This window comes from Sturnus vulgaris, chromosome 5 (assembly GCF_052056855.1).
Source record: "Sturnus vulgaris isolate bStuVul1 chromosome 5, bStuVul1.hap1, whole genome shotgun sequence".
In the NCBI taxonomy this organism is placed as follows: domain Eukaryota; kingdom Metazoa; phylum Chordata; class Aves; order Passeriformes; family Sturnidae; genus Sturnus; species Sturnus vulgaris.
In genome coordinates, this window is record NC_142247.1 from 71,677,442 (window position 1) to 71,690,123 (window position 12,682).

The 12,682-nt window shown below is 47.4% G+C and overlaps 1 long non-coding RNA gene across 1 annotated transcript; it reads right to left on the reverse strand.

The window, feature by feature from the left end:
• Positions 1 to 332: 332 nt before the first annotated feature.
• On the reverse strand, positions 333 to 8,243 carry LOC148223785 (uncharacterized). The gene is made up of 2 exons (XR_015804107.1): positions 7,660 to 8,243; positions 333 to 2,697 (listed from the first exon to the last, which is right to left on the reverse strand). It is a non-coding gene; the product is annotated as an uncharacterized LOC148223785 (long non-coding RNA).
• Between the last annotated feature and the right edge of the window lie 4,439 nt (positions 8,244 to 12,682).

Genomic DNA, 12,682 nt, shown 5'->3' on the forward strand with positions numbered 1-12,682 from the left:
CATTCAGCCACACACTCTGGATGCCCACACAGCTGGCAGCAGAGGAAGCCGAGGTCTAAGCAGGCAGCAGAAGTGTGTGGTTTGAATGGCTCTTGACATGAGGTACTTCAGCACCCACCGTGGGCAGGTTTGGCACATCCATTCTGCCCAGTGCTATGACCATCATTTCATGGGATGGGGCAGCACTGAAGGACACACGTAGGAGCTGGGGAGGAGCTCGGTGGGACTGGTGCTGTGAGGGCAAAGTGCTGCACAGGGCTCAGAGCATGCCTGGGAATGCGTTTTTTGTGGCCATTCCCTGTCGGAGAAGGGAGACACGGACACCAATTCGGTCATCTGCGAAGTCTCGTTTATTGATAATTAGAGTGGCGATTAAATACAGTGCTTAATTAACTCATGCATATTGCAAAAGCTAAGCTCATCATTGGTTGCCTTGCCATATGCGTCACTATGCTGATCGGCTAAGTTTATAGCTACACTTTTGCAATTTCATGGCTAGCAGAGTTCTTCTAGTTCTTCTTTTACAGTCTGTCTTTGTTCATCTTATCACAAGTCTACGTGCTTTCTCTCTTGCTATGCCCTTGAGGCTGAGGCCTGCTTTGTCAGCCTGACTAAATTGATCTGACTATGGCCTCTCTCTTCTAGCCATTCCTGCACCAGGCTCTCTACACTTCCCCCGTTTTCTTTTTGAGCGAGAAGATTAGTATGCCAAGCCTTGCTAACAGTTTTTTGAATGAAATTCTGCAAGCAAGTTATCAAGCAAGGAAGCAACAAAGCTAAGCATAAGAATACGCCTAAGATCATGATAGCATACTTAATGATGGTTCGAATCCATCCTCCAAGGCCCAGGCTTTTTAGCCATTCATCAATGTCCCAACCATTTTGCTCCTTTAGGTCATGTAGTCTGTTTTGTATGTCTCGTATTTTTTTTGTGAATGGATACAGAGTGGTCAGACAAATTCATGCAGCACATTCCCTCAAATTCCTTACAACCGTGTCCCTGCGCTAGTAGTAAAAAATCAATGGCTGCTCTGTTTTGCAGTACTGCATGGTTAACACTTGAGACATCCCTGGCCATCATGTCTAATACCTGAGAGGTGGTGTTAAATTCATCTTTTGCCCAGCACCCTAACTGTTCGGCTAGGGCCATAGCTTTCCTGGCTGCTGCGTGAGGGAGGAGTACAGCAGTTGCTACCTGTCTAAAGTCACTCCAAAAGTGTGGTTGCCCTATGCCGGTACAGTCAAGATCGTGTAAACTGCGTTTTGTTCGATTGGCATTGCTTGCAAGTTGCATGAGAGTAGTTACATTGGGGTGAAACATGGCTAGTTTCCCTAGATAGCAGGGTCCCCCTTGTGGCCTCGCTGGAATACCATTCCAGGCACGATCCCCACAAATTAAAAATATTCCTGGGGGTAGTGCTCTTGCTTTTGTGATGTACCTACCGTTACATTTGGAGTAGAGTTGAGTATGAATTGTTGATAGACTAGTAAGGGCTGAATTAAGGGTTGCAAAGTTTTTGTTTTCTAAGGGCATAAAACTAAACCATCCTCCTGCGTTTCTTCCCATTGATGCGTTAGTGCTTCCGAAGAGGTCAATCTCTTCCGGAGGGGAGGCTAAGGTTTTGCCTAAAGCTAGAACAAATTCACATTGCCAGCATCCATCATGTTGTGAGGGATTACTACTAGGGAAAGTACAACCCTGCAACAAATCATCATCCCTTTTTGTAGGTAGGTTGCTATTATTAAGATACCCTGCAAACTCTTTTGGTTTCCAAACTGGCAATCCTACAAGACAAGTTTTAAAAGGATTCTGCGCTCCCCCCAAGCTCAAGCAGATTGATTCTTGCTTTGTTATGTTAGCAAATGTTACCCATACATTTTCTCTAGGTGTGTGCTCCATTGGAAAAGCATTTGTGCAAGCAAAGTTAGTAAGCGTAAGCAGTGTGATGAGTATCATTTTCGTTGCTTACGTGGCTTCTCCCTCCTGTATTTTGGATTGTCTGCTGCTATGTGCCACTGCTTTACCTTTTCTATGCACTGGTCTAATACTTCTTCAGGGTCGGTACCTGGCTTAACTGGTCCTACCCGAGGGAAAGGTAGATATGGCACTTTAGTCATGCACCTGGCAGCAACAATGCAAGATTTTGCAGTGATTTTCTGCCTCCAGAGCCAATTAGTTACTTCCCACCGGGCCCAAGCTAACATAAGCTGTTCTGGTGCTTCATATACACTCCGGACTTGTACAAACGGTACTCCTGCTTCCCCCTCTAATGCTGCACCCCAGCTTGAGCGTCTTTGGTCTTTCCTTTGACACTCTTGGCACCACAATTTATATACTGCTCTTTGTCTTACCCATGAGCAGTCCCCACAGCCCCCACACTTTAGAGCCACCCAAGCTTCACACCACGCTTTTCCACACGCGCAACAAGGGCGACCGTTAAGGCGTTGTTCCTCCCGGTAGGCGTGGTAGGCGTGATACTCGATCCACTCCACCCAGTTCGGTGGCGGCTGTTGTAGTGCCTTGCGGACAGCGCGTTTATATGGTGCTAGTTTCTGTAAATAGGGCCGTAAGGTCACCGTCAACTTCTGTTGTATCCGCTCTCGGTCGTCTGGAGCTAATGGTGTCCTCAGGAATCTTTCCACCAACTCGCTCATTTAGGATAGGTTTCACCCACCTAGCAGGGACCCAAACTGTTCCTGTGGGAGTAGAAACACAAACATAACCTCTGCCCCAGTATATTACTTCAGCGGGGCCATTCCATATCCCTGTCTTTGGATCCCGATATTTTACCCATGCTTTTGTGCTTTCTTCCTTGTTACCTTCTCTTTTTCCTCTATGCCTAATTGCAGGCGGCTCCGATTCTTCCCCAAACACACACAAAAAATTCATGACATAAAGAACCTTAGCTAACCTTTCTTGTGGATCATCTATGGATTTGTGCTTGAGTAGATACTGTTTGAGTGTCCCATTGGCTCTTTCTACTATGGCTTGTCCTGTGGGTGAGTGTGGTACTCCTGTGATGTGTTTGATTCCCCAGAGTCTCATGAACTGGCTTACTCTCTTGCCGACATAGGCTGGTCCATTGTCGGTCTTTATTTCCCTAGGCATTCCCATGACTGCAAAGCAACTTGTTAGGTGCCTTATTACATGGATTGCCTTTTCTCCTGTTTGTGCGGTAGCCCAAATGTACTTGCTGTAGGTGTCTATTGTGACGTGTACGTATTTGAGCCTACCAAATTCTGCTACGTGTGTAACATCCATTTGCCAAATTTCATTACTTTCTAGACCCCGAGGATTTACCCCACACCCAAGACCCACCCCACTGTTGTGATAACTGCAGGTGGGACAAGCTCTCACTATTGCTTTAGCTTCTTGTATGCCTATTTTGAACTCACGCACCAATCCCTTAGCATTCTGGTGAAATCGTGTGTGTGACTCTCTCGCCTCAATCCCCCTATCATCTGCTACATTCATAACTAATCTATCTGCCCTGGCATTGCCTTCACCCAAGCCTACATCCCACTTGTGGCTTCTGATGTGTATGATACAATAAGGCTTAAACCTTGCTCCTACTGCTCGCTTTAGCTGCAGCAAGAGTTCATAGAGTCTTTTGTTTTGCACCTCTTTCACAGAGGCGTTCTCAATTCTCTGTGCTACTCCTGCAACATAAAATGAATCAGTGACCACATTCAAAGGCCCTTGCAGTTCACTAAGTGCCCACACAACAGCAAGCAATTCCAATGTTTGTAAACTGTCCTCTGGAGCAGCGTCTATTATCTGCTTTTTCCATCGAGGGCCTTCTTTCCAGGTGATGGCTGCCCTCCTTGATTTCTTTCCGGCATCCGTGAATGCTGTGATGGCACCTGCTATCGGTTGTTCCGATCGTGTTGGCTTTGATACCCAGTCCCAATTTCCTAACCACTGAAGATGACGTGGTGTCAGCGGTCCTGTGTTGACTGCTGCTCCAGCTTCCAGCAAAGCCGTTTGTAAGTCCTCAGAGTTAAGGAGGTACCAATCTAAGTCCTCCTTTTTCATGGGTAGGTGGATTGCGGTCGGGCCTGTTCCGGTGATTTCCAGAATCCTTACCCGACCCTTACGAATCAAGGTAGCTACTTGTTCGATTTTTGTACTGATTGTCCTTTTTGCTTGTAAAGGTGGAGTTATCCACTCTAGTACCTGTATCTCCCCCGTTTTCTTTTGTGTTTGTGTAAGTGCTCCAAGTAGATGATCAGGAGTATTCCAAATGGTGAGGTCTATAGGTAATGATACATCTCGGCGGGAGACAAATCCTTCATTGACGCAGCGAATAATGCCATTGAGAGCGTCTTTTTGTTGTGGTGTCATGGTTACAGGTGTGGTTGGATCGGTCCCCTTGAGTAGTGGTCTGAGGGATTCTAGCAGAGAGTTGGGTATTCCAACAATTGGTTTGAGCCACTGTAGATCTCCTAGTAAGCGTTGTGCTTCATTGAGATTGGTGATTTTTGTTGTAATTTGAAGTTTTTGTGGCCGTACGATTTGATTTGTAATAGTCCATCCTAGGTACTTCCATGGTGTAGATTGCTGTATCTTTTCTGGAGCTATTATGAGAGATGCTTTTGCTAAGGTGTTCTGAATTTCCTGCATTTGGGCATTTGTAAATGCTGTTTTCTGGGCAAACAGGATGTCATCCATGTAATGGTAAATAATTGTATTAGTCCATTTTAGTCTTAGGGGTTGTAAGGCCGCATCAACATATAATTGGCACAAAGTAGGTGAGTTTTTCATGCCTTGTGGAAGAACAGTCCATTCATATCTTTTGTCAGGTTCCCCCCTGTTAATTGCCGGTAGGGTAAATGCAAATCTTTTTGTATCCTGGGGGTGTAAGGCTATAGTAAAAAAGCAGTCCTTTAAATCAATAATTAAAAGAGGCCAATGTTGTGGGAGCATGGCTGGATTGGGAAGTCCCGGTTGTAATGCTCCCATTGCTTCCATTTGATTATTTACTGCTCTTAAATCATGTAGAAGACGATATTTTCCTGATTTCTTTTTAATCACAAAAATTGGCGTGTTCCATGGGCTTGTGGAAAGTTTTAAATGTTCTTGTTGAAATTGTTCTTTCACGAGTTGATGTGCTTGTATTAGACTTTCCCTTTTTAGAGGCCATTGCTTAACCATTACCGGTTCATTGGTAGTCCAGGTGATTGGGATTGGGAAAGTCCAAGCAATGGCAATTACCCCAAAGGGTGCTCGTTGGATAGAACGACCCCAAGCTGAGCTAAAATGTCCCTTCCAATTAGACAATGTACCATGGGCGGTAATGCAACTATTGATAACACAGTTACCAAGTCCTGCCCATCTATAGTAACCCTTATTGGGGGCGTTTTCTTTGCGAGGGTAAACCCTCCGACGCCCGTCACGGTATCCGTGGTTTGTAATGATGGCCAATCACAGGGCCATTTTTCTGGAGAAACAATGCTGGTATCTGCTCCAGTGTCTAAAAGTCCCATCATTTTTATTGTACGTCCTGCATAGGTGAACCTCACCTCCTTTTTAGGTCTAGTATTGAGATCCATTGTGAGTAGAGCAACACCAGAGGACCCAAAACCTTGGTCCTTGCGCGGAGTTTGTGTTTGTGGTTGAACACCCCGGCTCAACTGTGGAAGTGGAATAAATTGAGCAATACGCTGATTTGCCTCAATCGTTAGAGGAGGAAAAGGAGTATAAACTATTATTTGTATTTCCCCAGTGTAGTCTGCATCGATGACACCTGGTAGTACAAACAATCCTAAAATGGAGCTCGATGAGCGTCCCACTATTAGTCCTCCAAAAGTTTGTCCTTTAATAGTTACCGGACTTTGTACTCCAGTTGGGACTTTAGCGGGGCGTGTTGTTAATAATGATGTTTTTACTGCGGCTGCCAAGTCAAGTCCCAGGCTCCCTGTTGTGGCTGGTTGCAGACAGGAGATGGCGCTGATGCTACGGCGGCTACTTGTGTCTGGGCGCGGCTGCCGGACGCGCTCCGCCTGGAGTTTCCCGATTGGCGGCGACAAGCTGACGTGTTGTGGGTGTTGTTCTGGCAGTTTTGGCACCACACTCCTGAGGCTCGGCAGTCTCGTCGAAAATGGCCTCCGTTTCCGCATCTAAAGCATCGCGTTGAAGGAGGTCGGCGGTTGTTCGCTGCGGCCGGTGCTGCTGTGGAAGCACGGAGCGGGGCAAGAGCAGCTAGTACCTGTGACTGTGTGGATTCAGCTTGTTTCTGCAGCCCTAAGCCTATTTCTTTTAGTGCATTAATTAAGAAAACCTGTGACCCTGATGGCTGCAGCGCCATTCTTTCTAATGCCTCTTCTATCGTCCAATTAGCTCCTAGAGTTGACAATACCCTCTTTGTTGCCTCATTGCTATTTTGTAACGCACATTGCTTTAACATCGCCCCTCTCATATACTCTGGAACTCCTGCCCTATCAATAGCAGCGGTAGCCTTATCTACAAAGTCCCCAAAGGATTCCTCCCTTCCTTGCTTTATTCCCATATACATGGGTATACCTGAGCTATCTTTCACCTGATCAATAGCGGTTCTTACGATACGCATGGCTTCTCTGACCCTGTCAGCTCCCGGGAGTAACTGAGTTTCTGACCTGCGAAATGCGCCCACTCCCATTAACTCATCTGCTGTAATTCCGGCTAACGGATCACCTTGACCCCTCTGTACTGCAACTGCCTCGGCAACAAGAGCTTGCCAGTGAGCATTAAATAGCATTTGCTGATGTGGTGTGAAAATTAATTTTGCTATGCTTTTTAGATCATTTGGCAGTAACAAATATGTGTCAAATAGATAGTCTAGCATTTGCTTGGCTGGCTCGCTCCGAAACCCGAACTGACTCACTGTCTGCCGTAACTGTGCTAGCAACTTCCAATCAAGTGGTTCATACTCTCCTACTTGTACAGCTTGTCCTTGTTGGTTTACTCCCTGTGTGTATGTTACAGGAAAGGTCCAGACCTTGACTGCACTTACAGCGGCATCATCCCCAGTCTCCAAGCCGTGTCTAGCTAGCATATTCCATGCCTCCCTCCTCTGCCTTGCCACTTCCCCCCGCAGGTCGCTTTCCGCCCTAGGGACAGGATTTGGCTCACTGGCAGGTTTAGGGATGCTAGATTCAGGCAGACAAGGGGATTCTACGCCGCAAGGTTGAGATATTTCGCTCTTTGCAGTTACCTCCTCTGCTTTAGCAGCATTATTTCCCAGTTCTTCTGAGGGGGGTGCAGAGGGCCAAGTGTAACTAGCCCCATCGGCCATTCCTGCCGTGTCTCTAAGAATAGGTATTTCAACCCTTCTTGTGCTTGGTGCAAGGGGCTCATTATCACCATACTGAGCATTTCTTTTATATGCCTCTACTGCCTGCTGTGCTGCCCTTTTTTCTGCCTGTTGCTTTAAGAGTGCATTATGAACTACTTGCCAGATTTTTCCTAACTTTTTTGCTGTCTTATCATCTGCTAACACTGCCTCCCACAGTACATCCCCTAACTTACGCCACTCATTTAACTCATGCACACTATGAGGGTTAGTGAATAAGCCTTTAGCAGAACCCCAGGCTAACAACCCCGGTATGTCCTTCCTGGGATTAAGCTCTTTTAGCCCTAACTTATCTATATGTGCTATAAATAAATCATATGCTGCTTGCCTGTCCATTTTTTACCGTCGGCGCCGTTGCAACTCTCCGGCTTCGGCAGCACGTATGGCCCAGGACCACCTCTGTAGCTCCTGAGGGTGTCTTTCCTACGTCGTTTGACACCGACCCGGTTGCAGCAGGCCCCAAGCTCAACTTAACCGACCGTGGCGCGTTCTCCCCCGTTTTCTTTTTCAGCGACGGAGGCACACGTCGGGGTCACCATTTGTCGGAGAAGGGAGACACGGACACCAATTCGGTCATCTGCGAAGTCTCGTTTATTGATAATTAGAGTGGCGATTAAATACAGTGCTTAATTAACTCATGCATATTGCAAAAGCTAAGCTCATCATTGGTTGCCTTGCCATATGCGTCACTATGCTGATCGGCTAAGTTTATAGCTACACTTTTGCAATTTCATGGCTAGCAGAGTTCTTCTAGTTCTTCTTTTACAGTCTGTCTTTGTTCATCTTATCACAAGTCTACGTGCTTTCTCTCTTGCTATGCCCTTGAGGCTGAGGCCTGCTTTGTCAGCCTGACTAAATTGATCTGACTATGGCCTCTCTCTTCTAGCCATTCCTGCACCAGGCTCTCTACAATTCCCTCCAGCACTGCCTAGGCAATGTGACATTGAGCAGGGACACAACTGCCAGTCCCTGTTCTCCAGAGGCAGACCCGTGTCTCTGGTACTTCTTGAGCCTCAATGCCTCCTAACTGCTCTGTAGGATCAACCCTCAGCTCAGAATTGTGTTGTTGCTCACCTCCCACCTTCCCTTTGCTCAAGAAAACCTGCTTGCTTTGCCCCTTTCCATTTCCAGACATGTTATTTTTACCCTCGGAGCTGTACAGGGGGAGCCATGTCTGCTGCTGCCCTGCTAGAGGAGGAAGGACTGTTCTGCCTCCCCAGGGCTCATTTTTAGGGCTCTGCAGCTCTCATGGGTGGTAGGTGCTCCTCAGACATCCTGGACAAACAGGGAGTTGGGAATCAGGAGCAAATCTGTAGCTTTGGGGTATGTGTAGGGATATACTCCATGAGGTTACAACACACTCTTGAGCTTTCTTCAGTTTTGCATGGAGCCAAATTTCACATCCTTGACAAGGATGACTGGGTTCAAGGCCAAGGGCAGAACTAAGGGTCTCAGGGAAGATAAAGAGGTTGAACTGGAAGGCTCCTGTGGGATCAGGGCCTCACCTTGCAGAAGGACACAGCCAGACTTAGGTTCCATTGAGACAAATCCCAGGAACAAGGTGTCTGCACAAAGGCTCTTAACCTGGGGCTTATGCAGAGCAAACTCCTTCACCCCCTGCAGTGACCAAGGAGCTTGAATTTCCACACCTAAGTCTGGGCAAACAGGAATACACCAGCAGGTAATGTGGGATGACCTGTGCAGGAAGAGAAGTCCCTTGCTAAGTGCCAAGACTGGAGAAGGGAAAGCTGCCTTTTGGTATCCCTCCTGTTACACCAAAACCAGGAGAATCTGGGATGTGCCTGGCTTGCAGCGTGCAACACCACTTCAGGACACAACTCAAATGTTGCTCTGTGTCCCAGTCTAAACCAGTAAGGGAAAACTTCTGCTGGATGGGGTTAGGAGAGAGCTTGTTTTATTCCAGCTGATGTTGAGCTGATACTCTCTGGATTGTGCTCTTCCAGGTGCTCATGTTGAAGGATGTGGTAATTTAGGTCACACTCTCACCTCTCTTCTCTGACTTTGTGCTGTGTATCCTTTGCTTCTTGCATCTCTGTAGAGGGAGTCCTTCTCAGCAATGTGGGGAGGCCCCTGAGCCCCAGTCAATCTATGGATGGGGGGAACAGGTTGGGAAAGTAGCGGGGATGGCACTCCTACATCCCACAAACCTCTGAGCTCCGCCTGCCAAGCCCACACAGATGACTGCCTGTAAGCACGAGTCCACCCCAAGCCTCCAGCAGTCACACAGCTGCCTCCCTCCTTTTCCCAGGAAGAAGATGGCAAACCCATATAACCACAGAGCATGGAGGGCTCAGGCATCAGTCCATGCTCATCTGTGGCTCCTGGGAAATTGCTTCAGTTGAGGCAGGAGAAGCTGAGCCTGGGAAGAAACAAGCCTCCTACTGGGTATATGGCTCTCCTCTCTTCCTGAAAAAAATGGAAGCATTGTCCTTCAATGGACTGAGAACTTCTGGATCTGTAGATAAAAACAGCCCTGGATCATGTGTCACCCCAGCCCCTCCCAAAAAGCCTTCTGGTGGTGGTAGGGTTGGGCTCTGGACAGAACAGAAGAGTCTGTTTGGGTGGATTTGCTGCTCAGGCAACAATAAAATGCAGTTTGAGATCCCTATATGACTTGCACTGAGTGAAAATGCTTATTCCTCCATAGAATATTATTTCTCTCTTAAGAGGAAAAAAAATTAATCTCTCTTCATGGGAACAGTGTGTTCCCCCTATTTTCCACTTGTGCCTGAGTGTTAAAGAGGGTCTTAAGTGGAGCATCTATGGCTATGGAGGGTGACCTTGGTGAACAGGCATATCCTTCCCAAGGCCCTGCCCTTCCCAGAACTGCTGCCAGTATTTCCACCTACAAAACCAGGAACAGACACAACAGGAAGCAACTCTCTGGAATAAAGCAGCTTTTCAGAGACTTTGGAGACTGGGCACAACCTCTCCCCAGGAAGTGCTGGGATGGGTTGGTGAGTTTGGCATGGGGATGTTTCATGTGCGTGGCCATATAATTACATTTCGTCAGACCTGGGAAATGAAATGATGCTTTCCTTTTCCAGAGGTCAGGCATCACTGCTCCTCATGGATCTCTGTGTGAAACATCAGAGGACACCCGCGGTGGAGAGGATTGGTTCCAGGTTACCCGTGGTTTTTCCTCTCCCTATTCCTGGCTGTGGAGATCCTGAGTGAGATGCCTGTACAGGATGCAGAGCAGTTGGCAGAAGCTACTGAGATGGTCTGCAGCTGGCTAAGCAACTCCAGGGAAAAGGGATGGGAGCTGGCATCATCTCCATGTGGCCTGTGGTTGGACACTCCACAAGAAACAGAGCCCAACAGCCTCACTGGAAAAGTCATCTTCTGCACAGATCAAAGCATGAGACTGTCCTCAAGAGGAGAAAGTAACTAAAGAGAGAGCAACCTTGGGCTGTTTAGAAAAGAGGCAGAGGGAGAATGTGCCTCCCTGGATTGGCCTGGCAAGAGTCAGGCTTACAGAGGTGGGACAGAACATCCTAGGATGGCACTGGGACAGCATTGAATTTTATAATTTTCATATGAAATCAGAACAGGTTAAAAACTTTTGTTTGGAAATCCAGAGCATAATTAGCAGTGAGTCATGGAAAGTGCTGTTCCAGCTACTGTAAAAAACAAGCTGGCACTGAAGGGTCTGCTGGTCATTTGAAAGCACTGAGAGCTTCAGCCCAAGATTCCTCCTTCCTTAATTGCACCACTCTTGGCCACTCGCTCTAAATTAAGCAGACAGGAGCACAAGAGAACTAATGCACTGCTCTGAAAGGCAAACTATTAACCAGTGTCTCTCAGATGTTTAACTTCAAGGAGGTGCGATTGAAATCTCATCAATTATGATCAGCGGACATGAGGAGGGCTTGAAGTTCATCCATAACGTAATTTGCAGAGTAATAAAAATTAAAGATGTGAAATTTCTTCTGGGCTGAGTCTGCTTCAGTCCCCAGAGTGAGTTAGACGGGTCCCTGTACCATGATTGCCACTGTGCTGTCAGTGTGCAATAACTGCAGTGCAAGAAAATTTCTCTGATGCACTTTTGTTACTCAGAGGATGTTGCTGTTGAATATTTACACCACACTTACAAATGTAAGGATTTTCCGTGCAGTCTCAGGCATAATTCCTGCTTTTGGCTTCATTGGCAGTTTTCTCTTTCTAAAATTCACCCAGTTTTTCTGACAGTTCTGGACCACAAACAGCTCTCTGCTGTCCCCTCGCATCCTCTTCCTTTAAATGCTTTCCACAAGTTCCCTGCCCTCAGCAAACCAACCAACAGGAACAATGGACTTAGGGGAGACAGTGGCATTCCGGATGAAAAACAAGATTGAGTCCTTCACTTTCCCACTGTGCTGCTGACAGAAAACTACTTAGCACTCCTACCCTATGACACAATACCCAAACATTAGTTAATTATCCTGCCTGACTCCTTAGAAAGTAGGCAATTAAGTATTTATTTCGTTGTCCTGGTGAAGAAAACCAGGCACAAAAAGAGGCTAACAGGGGAAAGACCAATCCTGTCCTGTAGGGTGGAGAACATCCCTGTGTCTTGTGTCAGAGAATGGTTTGGGTTGGAAGAGACCTTGAAGATCATCTCATTCCAACTCCCCTGCCATGGGCAGGGACACCTTCCCTGGGTTGTTCCAAGCCCTGTCCAGCCTCTTCCTGGACACTTCCAGAGATGGGGCAGCCACAGATTCTCTGAGCAACTTGCGCCAGGGCCTCCCCACCCTCATAAGGGAGAATTTATTCCTAATATTCCATCTAGCCCTGCCCTCTGGCGCTGGGAAGCCATTCCCCCTTGTCCTGTCACCCCATGCTTTTGTCCCAAGTCCCTCTCCAGCTCTCCTGGAGCCCCTTTAGGCACTGGCAGGACTCTAATGTCTCCCCAGAGCCTTGTCTTTTCCAGGTAAACACTGCCAGCTCTCCCAGCCTGTGTCCAGAGCAGAGTTGTTCCAGCCCTTGGAGCACCTTTATGGCCTACTCTGGACTTGCTCCAACAGCTTCATGTTCTTCTTATACTGGGGACTCCAGAACTGAACACAGTACCTTAGGTGGGGTGTGACCTTCCAGTCAATTCCAATTGAATTCCTCCAGTTTAGAGGAGGAATGCAGAACATGGGGCTTGTCTTACCCATCTCAGCCATCTGCAATAAAGCTGAGCCCTTCTAGAATGTACTTAGACAGACCAGCACCTCAGGAGAGCGATTCAGCTTCACTCAGATGTGTCTGACTATGGTAGGCTGAATCATCCTCTGGGAAGAGCACCCAAGGAGTCCACCTTCTCCGTACCACCCAGGGGAAGGTGTGGACACCCCAAGCAG